The 20,586-nt window shown below is 40.3% G+C and overlaps 2 protein-coding genes and 1 long non-coding RNA gene across 4 annotated transcripts in view; 2 read left to right on the top strand and 1 right to left on the bottom strand.

Moving 5' to 3' along the window:
• Positions 1–20,586, bottom strand: part of CEP128 (centrosomal protein 128) — a 605,049-nt gene that overhangs the window by 546,543 nt on the left and 37,920 nt on the right. The window lies entirely within an intron of this gene.
• TSHR (thyroid stimulating hormone receptor) overlaps positions 1–20,586 on the top strand; it is a 153,774-nt gene that overhangs the window by 37,081 nt on the left and 96,107 nt on the right. The window lies entirely within an intron of this gene.
• LOC129621881 (uncharacterized) lies at positions 4,457–11,117 on the top strand. The gene is made up of 3 exons (XR_008699786.1): positions 4,457–4,711; positions 9,618–9,732; positions 10,008–11,117. It is a non-coding gene; the product is annotated as an uncharacterized LOC129621881 (long non-coding RNA).

Below are 20,586 nucleotides of genomic sequence, written 5' to 3' on the forward strand. Positions count from 1 at the left end.
TTAGAATAATTCCTCAGCTCAGTCAGTCAGTTCAGTCGCTCAGTCGTGTCCGACTCTGCAACCCCATGAATCGCAGCACGCCAGGCCTTCCCGTCCATCACCAACTCCCGCAGTTCACCCAGACTCATGTCCATCGAGTCAGTGATGCCATCCAGCCATCTCATCCTCTGTCGTCCCCTTCTCCTCCTGCCCCCAATCCCTCCCAGCATCAGAGTCTTTTCCAATGAGTCAACTCTTTGCATGAGGTGGCCAAAGTACTGGAGTTTCAGCTTTAGCATCATTCCCTCTAAAGAAATCCCAGGGCTGATCTCCTTCAGAATGGACTGGTTGGATCTCCTTGCAGTCCAAGGGACTCTCAAGAGTCTTCTCCAACACCACAGTTCAAAAGCATCAATTATTTGGCGCTCAGCCTTCTTCACAGTCCAACTCTCACATCCATACATGACCACAGGAAAAACCATAGCCTTGACTAATAATAATTCCTAGCAAATAATAAACATTTTACATTTACTGTTACTGTCATGCTCTGTCCTTTACCACTATCTACAAATATTATCTAATTTTCCCATTGTAAAAACCCATTCTCTCTCTTAAAGGGAAGACTATACATTTGCAACTCCCGCTTAGGTTCAATCAGCTAAAATCCTGTCCGTTACCCTTTACTCAACTCTGTGATTACTGCTGCCCTAAAGCTCTCTTCTCACTCTTTACTGCCAATTTGAAATGTTGCAGGCTAATTTTTATTCTAGTTGATATTTCCATAGATTATGATATTTCTGTAACAAATGGATCCTCCTCCCATCTCGTCTCCTGAGTCTTGCTCATGAAAGGTTGACCTTCACTGAGATACTGACCTTTGTTCTTTTTGCAGACAACCGGGCTCCTTAGAAAATCTTACCCAGTGTTTGTTTGTCTTTCTGGGACTTGCTTATGTCACTTAGCTGGCAGCTGTGCAATAGACAAGTAGTAAATTTTTCTTCAATTTTTCGGCAAGGAAATGCAGTTCATGTGGCAGTAGCATATTATGGCTTATGTGAAAGATATTTTTTCTTTTGAGCAATATTAAAGCAAACATATTATTATGCAGTTCAGTAACATAATGAGCATACAATAGAGTTAACCAAAAGTCACTTTGGTAAAATCACAGTAAAGTAACAGACAATTAGTTACTTCTTGCCACCTTGTAAAACTGTCTGCTCATCTTACATTGTTCTCTTAATGTTCTTCAGTGAATTACTGCATTGTATAAAAATTTCAAAGCCTCATCCTAAGATGTACCTCTATTGATTGGTTTGTTTTAGTTCCATTTACTTTCATTGTATCACCAATGAACCACAGTTAAAAGACATGTTAGAATGTTATCTTTTATTCATGGGCTCAATGAATCATTCTTTTAGAGAGTCATAAGAAAGTGATTTAAGTACCCTTCTAAAGGAATATAATTTGAATAAACCAAAAAGGAAAAAGGAAAGTCTCATCAAATTTAACATGTTGGCCATCACTTGGATGATAATGACTGCTCGGGTTTATCATTAACCCTGAACTCTTCCTGGTACTTTCCACTTTCCTGTTGTCTCCTAGACACGCCCACCTGGATGACCTGCAGTGACCTCAAGTTCAGTTCATCTCGGCCAAAACTCGTCTTCTTCTTACCAACCCCCTGACCATCATCCCTACTCCCCATCCCAGAAGAGTTGCACAACATTTGTACTTCTTCATTCTTAATCTCAGTTTCAACCACATTGTACTGCACCTACTAGCTTTAGCCAGAAATTCCAAATCTCCACCTTTCTTTACTTTCCACATTCAGTTAGTCACTGCTGCTGCTGCTGCTAAGTCGCTTCAAATCCTACCAATTCGTTTTCAGCATCATTACCAGAATCTACCTACTGCTTTAGTCGGAACGTCCGTCAACAATCATGTAGGCCAGTGACTTCACACTTTTAACCGTAACTTCTTTACAAAAGACAGCTCCATGGCAGGGGCACTGAGCTGACTGTATGTGCCTCTCCAGTTACTCTTTCCTGGCGAGTATGGTCCTAGCGACAGCTTGCGCAGTTCCTAGCGGCTCACTCCATAGCACTCAGGCGCAGTGGCCTGCACCTCATTGTTTCTCAAGTGTTCAGTCTCAGAGATTCTGAAAGTCAGGTTCAAGTTTTACTGAAGAACAAGGAGAAGGCCAAAGCTAATGGTGTGGTCTGCAGGTTTTGCAATGCCTTGGCTTTTAGATTAAGCAAGCTGCCATCCTGACTGAAACCAGGGTTTTCTCCTCATCCCTCCCCTATGTGGAGATATTTCATTGCCCAAAAAGTTCATTTGGGTTTTTCCTGTAACAGCGTATGGCAAACCCTGAACGAACATTTTGGCTAACCCAATGCAACATGAGGTTATACTGTTGTGAAATGAAAGTCACTCAGTCATGTCCAACTCTTGCGACTCCAAGGACTGTAGCCTGCCAGGCTCCTCTGTCCATGGAATTCTCCAGGCAAGAATACTGGAGTGGGTCGCCATTCCCTTCTCCAAAGGATCTTCCCAACCCAGGGATGGAACCTGGGTCTCCTGCATTATAGGGGAATTCTTTACCATCTGAATGTTATGATTCCCATTTAAAGGATGAGGGAGCCAGGGCAGAGAGAGATTAAATGATTTGTGCAACATGTATACTCTGTAAGTGGCAAAGCCTATAGTTTGAAAACCTCCTTAAAGACGAAAATGTATTACTTGTCTCTGCTATTGTATTAAGAGGGAAAAAAAATCCTAAGAATCTAGCTTATATTCGCTTACTCAGTGGTTCAGTTATTCCTGACTACTAATGATATGGTGTCCAAACATTTTTGTGAACATGGTCTCAATCAGCACTTTAAAATATATGTGTTTGTGTGCATGTTTCGTAGACACATACTACTATATTAACACACCATGGAAATTATAAGACAGACAGAAACAGACATCCAGAAGTTTTTCAATTATAAGTAAAGGTTCTATTTTTTTCCTGTACCCCAGAATATTGTCTTGGAAACTGCACTTCGGAAACCAGCTATAAAGTATTATTGTTGTTGTTTATTTGCTAAGTCGTGTCCAACTCTTTGCGACTCCATGGAGTGTAACCCACCAGGCACCTCTGTCCATGAATTTCTCAGGCAAGAATACTGGAGTGGGTTTCCATTTGCTTCTCCAGGGGATATTTCCAACCCAGGGATCAAACCTGCATCTTCTGCACTGGCAGGCAGATTCTTTACCACTGAGCCACCAGGGAAGCCCCTAACGTATTATGTTTAACAGAAAAACATGCTTTCCTGCACATACAGAAATACTGACTTACAATCAATATTTATTCACAGAACTGCTTTTCAAGGTGTGTTGGTCTGCATGCCACATCCCACAGGCCAACATTAAAGACAAGCATTGGCAGTTTTTGAGATGGCAGCCCTAATTAGGAAGATAAATTATAACTGCCACAGATTATAATCTGACTAATGTGCCCTGGAAACTGCTGGGCTACAGAAGTTTTCGAATTTGGGATCAGGTAGGAGTGATGGGAAGAGGGCTGGATGATTAAGAGCAGATAAGAGTTCTAAATAATTCGACCTACCTGTGCCTGTAATAGCTATGGGACTTGGGCAAAATGCTTAATAACATGTCCTTTGATTAAATTGCTTTTGCATGTATTAATTCAACTGATGTCATAATAACACTGGGAAATAAGTAGGGCAGATATTACCACCTTCATTTTACAAATGAGCAGAGGCTTAAAGAGGGAAAATAACCTGCCCACACAGCATGAGGGATAACCAGGTTTCACCGCAGCATTTTTTTGACTTAGGTACTGCCTTGCTTAGCTTCTTTGGGGTTCACTTTTTTTAAGTGTCTTTTTTTTTTAATATGGACCATTTTTAAAGCCTTTATTGAATTTGTTATAACACTGCTTCTGGTTAACGTTTGGCTTCCTGGCCAGGTGGCATGCAGGATCTTAACTCCTTGACCAGGTTCACACTTTAGCCATATTTCCCTAATTTTTACCTAACGACTTTTTCCTATTCCAGGATGCCATTCGAGACACCACATTAGGGACTTGCCTGGTGGTCCAGTGGTTAAGATGTAGCCTTCAAATGCGGGGAGCATGGGTTCAATCTCTGGTCAGGGAGCCAAGATCCCAGATGCCTCTAGCCCAAAATAACAAAAGGTAAAACAGGAGCAATATTGTAACAAGTTCAATAAAGACTTTTGAAATGGCTCATATTAAAAAACGTTTTAAAAGGCACCACATGATGTTTTGTTATTATTATGGATTGCATTTTTCTCCCCTCCCCCATCCAAATTCTTATAGTGAAGCCTGAACTCTCAAGTTGATAGTGTTTGGAGGTGGGGTCTTTGCAAGGTAACTAGGTTTAATTGTGGATACTAAGGTGGGGCCCTGTGGTGGGATTAGTGCCCTTATAGTAAGTGGGAGAGAGAGCAGAGTGCCCTCACTCTGGATAAAGCAAGAAAGCTGCCTTCTGCTGTCTGGGAGCTGAATCTTCAGCCGCACAATCTTGTGCTTCCCAGTCTCCAAAACTGTGAGAAATAGTCTGTTTCAGCCACCCAGCCTATAGTATTTTGTCTGCCAAGCAGACAAAATCAGTCATCGTGTTTCCCTAGGCTCCGCTTGAGTCTGACATTCTCCGTTTTCTTGTTTTTGATGACCCTGACAGTTTTGAAGAGTAGCGGTCAGGTATTTTGAAGAATTTTCCTTAATTGGAATTTGATGTTTTTCTTATGATTAGACTGGAATTACAGGTGTTTGGAAGGAAAATGCTATTCTTTTCTTATCGTATCAGTATGATCTATCACTATTGGTATTAACCTTTTTCAGGTTTTTCAGGTTTCCCCACTCTAAAGTTACTTTTTTCCTCCCCTTCAATGCTGTGCTCTTTGGAGGGAAGTCACTATGTGCAGCCTGCACTTCAGGAATGAGGAGTGATGGATTTTCACATTTTTCATCTGTAAACCAGCAGGGCTGGATTATTTGATTTCTAAATCACCTTTAGTTTTTTTCCCCTAATAATCAATGAGAAGTGTTCTGATTTAAAAAGAAGTCTGTATATACAGAACAGGGTAGGAATATAGGCTCACTTAGGTTCAAACCTATGACTTTCACTTAGTATTCACTGCAAACTGTGTGACTACAAAAAAAAAATAATAATAATAATTGCAAATGTAAGGTGATGTAATAGTTTACTTCCTTGGAGACTGGCCCTAGTAATATCGATCAGACTCGGGCAGGTCACTTAACTCCTGTGTTCAGACTCAGTTCTGAAAGCTTGTGGGGGTCTCCTCTGTCCTGTGACAGAGATTTGGATGCAGTGCCCTGTTTTCAGTAATCAGTACTCAGTAATTATGTTGATTGCTGATTAGTTGAGTCTGACAAGCAAGAAACTCAGTACCATTTTCTATAACTAAAGCATAAAATTTGGTAGAAATTTTACCTTGAATACAAACTTTATGTAATTTACACTTTTCATTCTAGTATAGAATGCATGCATTGAAATTGAACCAATATGAATATATAAAATAAAGCAAATAAGTGTTAAATGGAAACTGTCTTTAATTTTTATGAGATGAATTATTCTTAAAATATGAAGAATTGCTAATTTTTCATATCAATTTTCTATTTGCTGCATCAGCTTAAAAGTATTCACTTTAATATATTCTTAAAAGCTCCAATTATTCTAGGAATAATAGGTATTTTTTCTCTTTAAATATTAGAACACTATTTAGTTGTTCTTTAAGATTTCCTTTTTTGATGATTATAGAAGTACATCTGTTCCAGACAGCAAGAGCATTTTACCCAAGTGACATGGAATTGTATTTTACTCATAAACAGTCCTCAGATGATAATTTTTTTGTTCACAACTAATTAAAATCAAGTTTAAGCCCCATTAAATATGATTGCATGGGCAAAATAGCCACACTTTTAAAGGCAGGCTCTACAATGTTAGTTTAGAGGAGTGATTGTAATTAATAGCTTCCACATTTTCATATTTTTTAAAACAATGTTGGTGTAACCATACTTCTATCTCTTTATACTTTATAAGAGGAAGCAAATGATCTTGTCTCAAATATAGGAAAAAATTTTTAATGAAATTTCTGGAGTTATCAAGTTGGCAAAATGTTTTTCAGTGGCATCATTTGTTGTATAGGCCACTGTTGTTCATATACATACTGGCTACACTCTGCATATTAATTGTAGGTTATTTATTATGGAACATTTAAAATGCATAAATATACACAGTGTACTATAACAAATACCCTTCCTCAAGAAAATTGTTAACAATTGCAGTTTTATCACATATGCTATATCCATAAACACCATAGGATTGTGTTTTGTATTTTAGCATTTTATTTAATGGTACCATATTCTGAGTATCATTCTATAGTTTACCTTCTTGACTCCATATATATCTTCAAGAGAAATTACTATTGATATATGTAGTCTAGTTTATTTTAATGGCTATATAGTATTTTATCATGTCACTTAATCAAAGCTTTATTTAATAAGGAATATTAAATATTATTTAATATTAAACATTAAGGAATATCAAAGCTTATTTAATATCAATAAGGAAATGGTTCCTTATTGATGACTTTTGTTTTCAAAAGTTGACTCTTGTGAAAAATATTGCAATGAACACCCTTGGGTTGTTGCCTTGTACCAGATTCTTTGGGGTATGCACCTAGGAAAGGGGATTTTTTGAGTTGTAAGATGTAACAAACTTCAGCATTATCAGACATTGTCAAATTTCTTTTTGTAATGATTGTAGCAATTCACTTCTAAGAGTAATACATGAAAATTCTTATTTCCAAATATCCTCACTACATCCTCAGACGTTAAATATTTACCAATCTGATGAATATTCTTCTTGTTCTCATTGCCCTGATGACTACTGAGGGAGAGCATTTTTTATACTTATTCAACTTTTTCTTCTATAAATTGTACATTGTCTTGTTTTTTTATTGCCTCAAGGACTCCTTTATATATCTTGGGTATTAATACTTTGGTATATAGTTTGTATACCAAAGGCTACAGTCCATGAGGTCACAGAGTCAGACATGACTAAGCGACTAACACTTTCACTTTCATACAGTTAGTAAATATCTTTTCCCAGTCCATCACTTGCCTTTTGATTTAATTCTTAAAATATGTATTGACTAGGAAGTTATAGCCTAGTCATTTAATTTTATTTTTGCAATTCTTTATTATAGAGGTAACTTTAAGTTTTGGTGTACCCAAAAAAATCTCTAATTTCCTTTCAATCAAATCTAGTGATGTTCTCCATTGAGGTCTTGCGTATCTTCCATTTTTAACTATCTTGTAGTTTTCTTTTTATTTTTCCATGATATCTTTTAGTTATTATATTTTCTAAGTGAGTTTTTTCTGGTGTTTAAGAATACTATTGATGATTGTATGTTAATTTTATTTGCACCAACTTTGCTTAACTCTTGATTTTCCTTATAGAAGAATATATAAATATGATCACTTTGTTTCTTCCATCTTATTCCTAGTTTTTTCTAGTCTTAATGCATTGATTAGGAACTCTATTACAACGTTCAACACTAGCATCCTATCTTCTTGACTTTAAAGAGGATGCTTCTAAAGTTTCACCATTACATAGGATATTTGCTATATTTTTTAGTAGCTGCCCATTGTAAGGTATTTCAGTCAAGATATAGGGTTAGGGGTAATAGGAACTTACCCCGATTAATTTAAGCTGAATTCAGACAAATCCATTGCCAAGGATGCTGTTACAGACATTGCTGACTCATGGAGCTAAGTGCTGGTTCCGCTGTGCACTCACTGTCATGCATACGTGTGTGCTAAGTTGCTTCAGTCATGTCTGACTCTTTGCGACCCTCTGGTCTGTAGCCCACCAGGCTCCTCTGTCCATGGGATGCTCCAGGCAAGAACACTGGAGTGGGTTGCATTTCCTTCTCCAGGGGATCTTCCTGACCCAGGGATCGAACTCATGTCTCCTGCACTGCAGGCAGATTCTTTAATGACTGAGCCACCAGGGAAGCCCTCGCTGGTCTACTAGAAATCTTATCAACTCCCTTATGGCTTGCTGTCATTGTCTCAGGATTCAGAGGCCCAGATGTGAGCAGCCAATTAGCTAAAGATAGGGAATAAGCATGACTGGCGTGAGCTTTTCCTTTCCTGTACTGTCGAGATTATATGAACTTCATGACTTGGGACACGCTCCCTCCTCCTCCCTTCCTCTCTTCCACTTTTCTTCTCTTCCTCCCTCGCTCCCTTCCTTCTTTTTTTTCTAGAATGATTTGTACAAGAAAGGGAGTATCAGTTTCTTGAAGGTTTGGTAAATCCATTCAGGCTGGTACCTTTGTGGGGTTAGAGATAAATAACAAGATAAATAGATGGAATTTAATCATTGTCTGTTTATGCTTTTCTATTTATGTGTTTGGTCATTCATTTTTTTTTTCTAGAGACTTATCAGTTTCATATTAAAAATTATGAGGATAAAGCTATTCATAGTATTCAAGTCATTTTTATAAACCTGTACAGTATTTGTAGTTGTAGCCTCTTTTTCATTCCTAATACAGTTATGTATTGTGCTGTCTCCCTTCTTTTCCCTGATTAATTTTGTCAGATAATTGTCTATTTTATTTTCTCAGGGAACCAGCATTTATGTTAGTTTATCTAATTTTTATAATTATGGTATAGTATTTATGGCCGAAATGAAACGATAATTAGAACTTTTAGCCATATGTAGTAATTTCTAGAAAAAAGTTTGTTTCAATGACTCTGCAAAATCCCCTGGAAACTATGATTTTCTTCTATGTTGTTCTTGCAAGGAGGATCTTAACAGATGTACATGAGTGTAAAGATATTTATATGGATTTTTTAATGAACATATGTTTATATAGGATTTGTTAGATAAGAACATATGTTTATATAGGATTTGTTAGATAAGTGCCATTGTGATACATGAACATACATGCCCTGTCCTCTAGGACTTTTCAAGCTAATGAAAATTTAGAGCCACTCCTTATAGTCCACTCTACTGTTATGAGTCAAGGGCTTTGTTAATCAGTTCTCATTGACACTGGGCACTGCCTTCCTGGGAGAGTGGCTGGCCTGGATTTCACAGCAAGTGAGCTTGTATTCCATCCTGCAAAGCTCTCTCTTCATACCAGACCACACGTATGGCTCAAGGAAAGCTATTTACTCTGTCCTTTTAGAGTCCGAGAAATCACTGTTTACTGGTCTGGCATTATCTATATTTACTTGGCTTGATTTGGGGATAGAGTATAATCCTAGGTCTTGATGAAAGTATTTTCACGTGTTAACCTTTTGAGTCTTGATATTTGTGGGATTTTTCCCACTCATAAAGTGATTTGTGGAAAAAAAATGTGTACTGATATTTAGTTTAGGATTTAAACAGATATACCCAAGAGAGATGGGTCTATAAAATTCATCTTCACTTGAGAAATGCAATACATAAACACTTTTAAAATATCTTGTTGATTCAGTTATTTCAGTCCAAAAGCCATTTGGAGATCTGTTCTATATCAAGGTTCTCCAGCCCTCTTGTGAAAAGGGGCTGTTTTTCATTGCCTTGCAGGCTTGAAGGGGAGTGGAAACAGTGCCAGGGATGGTTCTCCTCAGAGCCCTACAGGGTCTGCCCATACAGGAGTGTTCGTATCCCCAGGAGGAAACTGGATGATGTGAACTTAAGGGTAAGACCAGAGACTACGGTCAGGTTTACTGTGAGCAGGCAGTCCATGATTTTAGAGGTATCCTGGCTGATCCACATGATGCCAGATAACAACTATCTCCCTGTTGGGTGTCAGGGTCCAGAATGGCGGGGAGCTGTACCTAGGGGATGTTGTTGTTTAGTTGCTAAGTCGTGTCTGATGCTTTGTGACCCCATGGACTGAAGCCTGCCTGGCTCCTCTGTCTATGGGATTTCCCAGACAAGAGTACTGGAGTGGGTTGTCATTTTCTTCTCCAGGGGATCTTCCCAACCCAGGGATCGAACCTGCACCTCCTGCATTGCAGACAGATTGTTTACTGCTGAGCCAGCCCGGAGAAGCCCCATGCAAGGGACATAAAGACTGATAAATGAGAGCCTACATACAAAAAACCATCCGGAGTGCCACTTCCTCCTTCTCCTCTTCCTCTTATGCTGAGCACCCTCCTGGACTTGTTTGTGTAAGCCCCGAAGGTTTGCTTGCACTTTGGCACCAAACCGCTAATGCTCCTAGACGCTAACACACTCCGATGGCTACAGTTGCATCAACTAGGATCTGGGTTGGCAGCCAAACTAAGCTAATGCACTGTGTCATCACAGACTTCCCACACCACGGAGAAGGCACAGAATGACTTGGAGACCTGGTCGCAGTTCCTGCTGCTATTAGTCATGGTGTGTTAGTGGAATGCAAGCTCAAAAAACTATTTCCTAAGTGCTTTCCAAGGACCTGGTTCCTCACACAGGTAGTTTTCGCCAACTGTAATGACAGGGAGAAACTAGAGTGTCAGGGAGAACAGAATTTATGCTTTATTTTGGATCAGATGTTCCTTAAAAATAAATCTCCACCTGATCTTAATTTTGACTTCAATTCCATAGACTGGTGATCTGAGTGTTGAGGACAGAGATCTTAGAATCTGTTTATATGGTATAAATACAGAAAGGACTGGTTCTGAGTCGAAGGATTAGATCAACGTTTGAATATAAACTTAAAACCTAAGTCACATGTTATTTTTTGAAGCATTGAAATTGGTCTTTGCAAACGCCCTAAATCCCTTTGAGAAACTTTAAATAAGCACTGAGTTTTCTTGCCATAAAGTTCTGCACTTCATCTAGAAAGCCTCTTTTAGAAAAATATCTCTGAAAACCTGAAGCTGGCAAAGAAGCTGGATAAGTTGAAAGGGAAATGATAGAAAATTCTGGTTTGCAGTAAAGGGGAACAAAGGATGGGGGAGATGTAATTATTGTCAATTTAAAACTTTGTATTAAATTTCTGTTGTACAGCATTCAAGACTGGCAAAAATTTCAATTTGTTTTATCCAGACAGTTACAGTGCTGGAGCTGAAGCTCCAATTCTTTGGCCAACCTGATGCAAAGAGCCAACTCGTTGGAAAAGACCCTGATGCTGGGAAAGATTGAAGGCAAAAGGAGAAGAGGGCGGCAGAAGATGAGATGGTTAGATACTATCACCGACTCAGTAGACAAGAACTTGTGCAAACTCCAGGAGATAGTGGAGGACAGGGAAGCCTGGCATGCTGTAGTCCATGGGGTCGCAAAGAGTTGGACACGACTTAGTAACTGAACAACAACAGATACAGTGTTATATGTGTTAGAAATCCAGCACGTGGATGTAACTCCTTAAATTTTAATAGCACAAGAGATGGGAACAGCAAGGGATGAAGGAAAAAAAACATAGCAGGCTTTCACGGTCCACGGAATGCCAAATGCTCTTGGGGGTTTCAGAGGCAAACTAGGGAAGGAATTGAATTTGGGCAGTGCCTCACTTTTATCCACGTTACAAGTTTCCACCAGCTCCAATGTTCTGCTAACACTTGATAATTCTATGGATGGTAAGTTTGGATGGTAGAGGAAAGGGGCTGGCATTAGGGTAATGACCCGAGGGACCCCAGAGTAAACCGGGGGCAGCTTGAGGGTCCCAGGAAGGCGGAAGGAGGGGAGGGAGAGCACAGATGGAAACTTGCCCCCTTTACAACCGAGGTCAGCCATGCCTGACACTCCAGAGTGGTATTTCTCCAAGTGTGGCCCCCAGGACAGCTTGCATCCAGATTACCTGGGAGCCTGTTAAAATCCAAGTTCCCACACAAACTCCTTTGTGTGCCAAAGAATAAGTCAAAAGTAAGTAAGAGAGTGCAAGTTGGAAAGGAACCTACAAATACCATCTATAAAAATAACCTCTACTTAGGCTTCCATAACCCTTAGGTCAGGATCTCCTCTTTAATTGCCTTCAGGGTCACTGGGGAATTTTCAAACTTTCATGAATTTTTGGAGAATCTCTAGTGTAAGAAAGGAAAGAATTGCAAAATGAAAAATAAGTGGATAACACTGGGACAGACTGGCCAGGATCAGTTTCACATCCATCCTTTTTCCATCTTGAAATGTAGAGTCCAGCCGTAGTGAGCTGATTGCATTTCCTCAAATGGACTATGCCTTCCCTTAGCTTAAGCTTTCCCTTAGCCTTTGCACTTGGTTGTTCCCTCTGTCTAGGATGTCTTTATCTTGAGGGCAGATTTCTATCTGTTTTTAATGTCTTAGTTCAAGTGTCACTTCCTCTGGGGAACCTGACCACCTCAGATTCTATATTGCACAATGCTCTGTAGTAGTTTAATCATTCAATCATATCTGACTCTTTGCAACCCCGTGGACTATAGCCCACTAGGCTCCTCTGTCCATGGAATTCTCCAGGAAGAATACTGGAGTGGGTAGCCATTCCCTTTGCTGGGGATCTTCTCGACTCAGGGATCAAACCTGGGTCTCCCACATTGCAGGCAGATCCTTTACTGTCTGAGCCACCAGGGAAGCTCAGCAATGCTCTATAATAGCAGCTAATACCCTCTACTTAATTACTGATTTGTCTTTGCCATTTGCCCATGTATTTTTCAGGGTCATTTACTTGTCTCCTCTATTTAGTTCAGAGGTTAGTACATGAAAGCTGCCTAACAAATGACTTAATAAATGACTTAATGTCAGTTCAGTTCAGTTGCTCAGCTGTGTTCAACTCTTTGCGACCCCATGGACTGCAGCACGCCAGCCCTCCCTGTCTATCACCAACTCCCAGAACTTACTCAAACTCATGTCCATTGAGTTGGTGATGCCATCCAACCATCTCACCCTCTGTCGTCCCCTCCTCCTCCTGCCTTCAATCTTTCCCAGCATCAGGGTCTTTTCTAGCGAGTCAGTTCTTCCCATCAGGTGGCTTAAGTATTGGAGCTTCAGCTTCAGCATCAGTCCTTCAAATGAATATTCAGGACTGATCTCCTTTAGGATGGACTAGCTGGATCTCTTTGCAGTCCAAGGGACTCTCAAGAGTCTTCTCCAACACCACAGTTCAAAAGCATCAATGTCTTAATGACTTAATGTGATGATCATACTGCTTAACTTGTGTATTTCAGTAATGAGAATATTTTCACTTCACCTTGTGTAAGATTCCATTTGGGGTAACTGAGAATTTTAATTGAATAAATGAAACAGTCATCCAGTAGCATGAATTAATTCAACCTTTGGTTTTCCAAGGGTGGGAGAGAAACTACACACAGCATAATAAAGAGTAATTTTGACACAGATTTTAGGTTAAACTGGTTCTGAATGCAGCCATGCAATGAGCGGGTGAGGTTTGTATGTGGGCACTGAGTGGGAAGGAGTTGACAGGTGGGATACAGACAGGTGGGAAAGCGTGGGGTGGAGGGGAGGATAGAGGGAGGAGGTGTAGTCCTAAGGCGCACATGGCAATTATTCTCATGGGCCTTATAGTCTACTGGGATAACAAACAAAAGTACTATGTTTAGAAAAGAAAGTACCAGTTTCTGTTGGGACAACACGTAGCAATTAACTTAAGCCAGAGGGTCAGATAAAAATATCTCCATGGGAGGTATAAAATAAATAAGATGCAAGGATGTGCCATGCAACACAAGGAATATAGCCAATGTTTTATAATAACTGTATATGGAATATAATCTGTAAAAATATTGAATCACTGTATCACCTGAAATGTTGCAAGTCAATTATACTTCAATAATACATACATAGACACCTGGATGTATAGGTATCTCTATGGAGGAGTGAAAGGGAAGAAGGAAGAGGGCTACGGCATAAGGCTGAACAGGTAGTGCCCTGCGCCAGCCCTAGGGGGCGCCATCCACATATGCGTTGGTATGGAGGAACGCCAGGGACAGAATGGTATATGCAATGGCCTGAATGCAGGAGTGCAGCAAATGCAGTCACTACTGTGGTCTAGAGAGGCAAGGGGAAAAGTCAAGGAGGATGAGGCTGAGAGAATTAGACAGGCCTGTCCAGAGAAGGTTAAGAATTTGGTTAACTTTATTCTAAGGGAGAGGTAAGCCATATTCCGTTTTGAGATTGGTGTTTTGGAAAGAAAATTCAACACCCCTGGTTGCAGGGTGGAAAATGTTTTGGAGGTGGCAAGAGTGAATACTGGGCCGAGAAATACAGTAGCCTAAGCCTCAGTGATGGGAGAGACAGTCCAACTCAGAGCCAACAAGATGGGCCAGTTGATTGGCTTTGGGGATTAAGACAAGGAAGAGAGTCAAATGTGTATAGTGGGAATGATGTGTGTGTGTGTGTGTGTGTGTGTGTATAAAACCTAGATGTGCAGAAATTCTTTATCTTTAAAATAAATTGAACTCTGATGCTTTCTCCTGCTCTTTTGTGGTTCTCTCGCCACACCTTTATAACCTGAGAATGTACAATATGAAGAGGTCCAATACCTCCCCATAGAAGACACTCTGGGAGATCCTTCAAATCTCCAGTCCATACCCCTAAAATACCTGTTGTCCAAGCCATGGTTAATGGACCGCAGAGGTCCTTTACTGAAGCCGGGAGCCCCCTTGCTTAGGACAGAGCCTCCTAAGCTGTTCCCAGCAGCGATTTCTTCCTGGCCCCTACCCAAGGTAGTAACAGATGGTGAGGTGACGTTTCTACTCTTGGGACCAAAACCTTGCAGACTTTCTCTTGCATGAGGAATTCCTCGTCTCCCTTCCTGTACTGGAATGCACTTGCTCTGTGGTTCTCCCCTTTGGGACACCAGATCTCTTCACGTATTTTTTTTAGGTTTCATTATTGGGATCCATGAACTTGGGTGGGGAAAAAAAATCACATTTTAATTTTCACAGGTATCTAACTACAGTTCATCATGTCCTTCAATTATGAATATAGGCTCAAGCCACAGTTGCGTCAGGAGTGTTTGCAACATTGTCATCAATAGGAATCACAGAGGTTTTCATATTCTGTTGTTGTAGACATCTGGAAACTTAGTCTATCACATCACTTTTAGATATTATATTTAACATGTTAATAAACCTACATGCTAAAAATCATAAATCTGTTTTAATATTTTGGTAATTGTATTTTAGTATATTCGATTTCCTTTAGAATACTATGCATTTTATTTTCAACGTGCAAAAGCATTATCAGTCTGCCAGAGGCGTCTTCCAAGCTTTTGAGTTAAACATCTGGGGATATTTACTGAGTTGAGAAAAATTGGAGAAAAGGCAGGTTTGAGGTTGGAATGGATGGACAGAGATGATATTAGGAGTCAGATCATAATGAGGTATAGTTAAGCTCAGTTAGCCTGTGAACCCCAGAGAAGGCAATGGCAACCCACTCCAGTACTCTTGCCTGGAAAATCCCATGGACGGAGGATCCTGGTAGGCTGCAGTCCATGGGGTCGCTAAGAGTCAGACACGACTGACCGACTTCACTTTCACTTTTCACTTTCATGCATTGGAGAAGGAAATGGCAACCCACTTCAGTGTTCTTTCCTGGAGAATCCCAGGGACGGGGGAGCCTGGTGGGCTGCTGTCTATGGGGTCGCACAGAGTCGGACACGACTGAAGCGACTTAGCAGCAGAAGCAGTAGCAGCAGCAGCCTGTGAACTCAATATGTTATAGTGAAACACAGAAAACTTACCTGTAATCCAAAAATCGAACTGAAACCTTTAAACCAAAGCTAAAGTTCTGCTTAAAAATATGAAGCACTAGCAGGGGAAATCTTAATATTCAGGCTATGTTTATTCTAAAAGCCTCTTATGCAGTAAATCTATTCTTTGAAATGGAATTGATTGCCCAGAAGAGCTGCTTTTCTTCCTGTCAACTTTATGCTAACTAAAAGAACACAAGGGTATATATATTACTTAGAAGTAGTCATTATATTTCAGAGAAAGCCTGAATAATAACTCAACTGAGTACCCTTAACTAATAATCGTAACTATGTAAATCTTGTAAAAATACACTTAGGGTCAAAACAACTTGATATATTCTATAGATGAACACACACATACACAGCTTTTCAATCTTTTTATTAGGCTGAAATATAAGAAATTGCTGGCTTTGGGTGAAAAATAATTGTTGAAATATAAGTTGTTTTGTGTGGGTTTCATATGTGTGACCAAAAGTTCTGGACCAGTACCTTGGGATCTCTGATGAATTAAAAGGAAATCTATGATATTCATGTCAAAACAACTCAAGATCAATTCAGACTAGATAGTCAGATGGATAAATAGATGTTTTCCTTATATTTTACTGAAAGATAAATGTTGAATCTGAGGGCAATATATATTCATTTCTATCTTTAATCATTTCAAATTTCTTGGAAGCATAAACTGTTAAACCTGGTAACAACCTAGATAACTACTCAGGGAATTTAGGTAGTTAATCAAGTGAACGACTGTTTCAGTTTATTCATTTTTGTTTATGCAAATCAAGATTTTATTAAGCTGTCCACATCTCAGTCTTGGGAGCACCACGGTTGACTTTTTTTCTATTTTTTTAAAGTTGAAGTGTAATTGATTCACAGTACTATACTAAGTTCAGGTGTACAACATAGTGATTTGATATTTTTATACATTACAAAATGATCACCATGATAAGTCTAGTTGCCATCTGTCACCAAACAAAGATTACAGTGTTACTGACCATATTCCTCAGGCTGTGTGTTATATCCTGTGACTCATTTGTTTCTGGAAGTTTCTACATCTTAATCTCCCTCACTTATTTCACTCATCCTCCCCCCACCTCCCTTCCCTCTGGTGACCACTAGATTGTTCTCTGCATCTGAGTCTGTTTCCTAACGAACAAATAAACATTTGTTCGTTTATTTTTTAGGTTTCCTGGTGGCTCAGAGGTTAAACTGTCTGCCTGCAATGCAGGAGACCTGGGTTTGATCCCTGGGTTGGGAAGATCCCCTGGAGGAGGAAATGGCAACCCACTCCAGTATTCTTGCCTGGAGAATCCCATGGATGGAGGAGCCTGGTGGGCTACAGTCCATAGGGTCGCAAAGAGTCGGACACAACTGAGCGACTTCACTTTCATATATAAGCGAAATCATACAGTATTTTTCTTTCTCTGACTTATTTCACTTAGCTAATACCCTCTTAGTCCATTTGTATTGTCACAAATGGCAAAATTTCATTCTATAATAAATGTTTCCATTTGTTTCCACTGATTACAGGGCAGTCTTGAGGTCAGCGAGATCTTGATTTATCTATTTATTTGACAAACCCCTTTTGCTATCACCTCATTAAGCCAGATACTGATAGAAGCAAACTTCAAATGATGAACAAAATTCATCCTAACCACCTTACACATGATTGGTTTTGTGAGACTCAGTTTTCTCTGTTAGTGGGGTCAGATAAGGATAAAAGCATATGCCTCAAAGAGTTGTTATGAATATTAAATGAAATTCATGCATGGAAAGTGTTTAGCAAAGTGTCCAGCATATGGTAGTTTCAGTGTACCTAGCTGTGGACATTACTGTGGACCAAACCCTCATTTTAAAGCTGAAAATAAACTGTATCACCCAAACTTTCTCATTCTGCTCACACCACCAACTGCTCTTACCTCTGCACAGGTTTATTCTCAGACAGCCTTGTAATATGGTGGCAAAAATGGACACTGGGAGCTCTAGACTTACACTGTTCTTATGCTAATGATTCCAATGAGAAGACTGTGCCTTTGCCCAGAGAGTGGTGGGTGGTGAGCAGAGTGACAGATTAGCCCCACTTGGACCACATAGAAAGTATTTATCAGAAAGTATTTCCAGGACTAGAGACCAAGGATCCAGGAGAGGCAGGCTAGACAGATGAGCTGTAGCTACCACAGTTCACTGTAGGGAGACAGATTGGAAAACGTGTGAAGGAAGTGGTGGTGGGGGGGTGTGTTTGCGTGCACACACGTGTGTTTGTGTGCTGTGACTCTGACTTAGGTGAAGTCTAGAGCAATGGACTAGAAACCACAAAACTGATCAGTTCCTAAAGAGAAAGAAGGCCAAATGTACACTCAGCAAAGGTCACATTTCATATTTGCATTCAAATTCTTTCATTCTACACTCTTTTGCACAATTTCTTATCATTTAATATGATAAGGTCCACTACAGCACTATGGATTAGGGCCACTGAATTAGGACTCCTGTGATTGCAATGATTCAGAAAAGGAAAGTGAAGTCGCTCAGTCGTGTCCAACTCTTTGTGACCCAAGGACACCAGGCTCCTCCGTTCATGGGATTTTCTAGGCAAGAGTACTGGAATGGGTTGCCATTTCCTTCTCCAGGGAATCTTCCCAACCCAGGGATCGAACCCAGGTCTCCCACATTGTAGACAGATGCTTTACCGTCTGAGCCAGCAGGGAAGTCTATAATTCAGAAACCCATCTCAAATCACCATTTCATGAAGATAAAGATAAGAGTTGAAGGTAGGCATAGACCTACCTAGAGATGACAAAGCCAAACCAGATTTCTGTACCAGGTAGATGCAAAGCAGCTTGTATTTGCAAAGATAGAATCAGACAGGTACACCCATGAGGTTAGATCCTGTAGTATGGAAGAACAGGAAAGGTAGAACTCCCTGAAGAAGATTCCATAAGAATCTGAAACTTCAAAATATGTGAGCAACAGCAGGCACTTTTTAAATTATGAGTAAAGACTTTTCTAGATAACAATATCCGTATTTGACTGCACTTTCAATTATCACCTACTTTGACTCTTTTCTAAGTTTACAACCTCAGTTCTCAATGACTGATGCTACTTAATAGCTGGTATGTCATTCACTGATCTAAATGTGGGCTTTAAAATTGCAGTTATTAGTATGGATAGGATGGTTAAATTCATGTGTTGACTTGACTGAGCCATGAGGTGCCCAGGTATTCGGTCAAACATTACTCTAGGTGTTTTTAGATGACACTAACATTTGGCTAGGCGTACTGAGGAAAGCAGATTGACCTCTCGAATGTGGGTGCCTTCAACTGAAGTTGAAGGCCCGAATAGAACACAAAACTGGCCCTCTTGTGGTTAGAGGAGGCTCCTACTGCCAGACTGCTGAGCTGGGTTACTGGTCTTTTCCAGTCTCTAGACTTAACTGAAATACGGCTAATGGCTTTTGGACTGGAAATTGTAGCATCGCCTTTCTTGGTTCTCAGGCCTTCAGATTCATGTTGGAACTGCACCATCAGCTCTCCTATGTCTCTAGCTTGCCAACTGCAGATCTTGGGACTTTCAGTTCCACAATCACATGAAAGCCAATTCCTTATAATAAATCTCTGTTGGGTCTGCTTCTCTGGAGAACTCTGACTAATACAATAGCTAAATCAGTAGAAATACGTACTTGTTTTTTAATGTGAGAAGAGGTGGAAAGTTAGGTTTGGACAAGTCTGAAGCTGTTTTTATGAATCCGTAATGTTGAGTTTTTTAACTTAATACTTATCTTTCACAAAAACAAATTACGATGGGAAGGACAGTGAACTGGGAGTTCAGATACCTGAGTTCTGGATTGGATTCTTTATTATAAACTATATGTCAAACTTGACCAAATTACCGAGTCTTTCTAGGCTCAGGTTCCCTCACTTTAAAAGTGAAAAATTGGAATATTTTGTTTCAGTAAAGACATCTAGATCCTATACTAGTCTCTGTAAGCCAGCTAAAACCAATAAGGAAAATTAGCAACAGACACGTGCATTGTGATCATTAGGTTCCTAGGTAGCACAGTGGCTCAGAGCCCACCTGTCAATGCAGGAGTCATAAGAGAGGCGTTCAATCCTTGGGTTGGGACGATCCCCTGGAGTAGGAAATGGCAATGTACTCCAATATTCTTGCCTGGAAAATTTCCATGGACAGAGGAGCCTGGCGGGCTACAGTCCCTGGGGTCGCAGAGAGTCGCACACGACTGAGCACACACACAACAACAAAATTCACTTGAACCACAATGTGCATGAGGAACAGCCACTCAAGTGCAGCAAACTGCACCAGAAGGAGGGAACGAACTGGCACAAGAGGGCTCCCAGGGTCACAGCCTGAGAGGTTAGCGCTCTCCTAAGCAGGAGAGCTACCGTCGGCACCAATGAGCAGGACAGGCCTAAAACAAGATGTGTGGGCTCAAGGAGCTCTGGAAACTGCACAGATACCCTGCGGTGGGAGGGGATGTTTTGATTAATGGAGGCATTTGCAGACACGCTGACTCTTCAAGAAGTTTTCCTGTCTGGCAGACCAGGTGAGAAACTGAATGATAAGCACTATCGGTTCTCAGTCTTCATCCTCCACAGAACGTAAACGCCATGGAGGCACGATTGTGTTCTGTTTTGTTGCTGTATTCCCCACATCTAGCATGTACCTGACACAGGGAAAACGCAAAACAAATATCTGCAGGGTGGTTGGATGGATGGGTGGAGAGAGGTTATGGCTAAATCAACCCATTAACATACTTATATGTCTCTCTCTCTCACACACACACACACACACACCTTTTTGTATTATTTGGGACCTTAAAGATGGGAAACTTTGGGGCTTCCCTGGTAGCTCAGCTGGTAAAGAATCCTCCTGCAA

Source organism: Bubalus kerabau, chromosome 10 (assembly GCF_029407905.1).
Source record: "Bubalus kerabau isolate K-KA32 ecotype Philippines breed swamp buffalo chromosome 10, PCC_UOA_SB_1v2, whole genome shotgun sequence".
Taxonomy (NCBI): domain Eukaryota; kingdom Metazoa; phylum Chordata; class Mammalia; order Artiodactyla; family Bovidae; genus Bubalus; species Bubalus kerabau.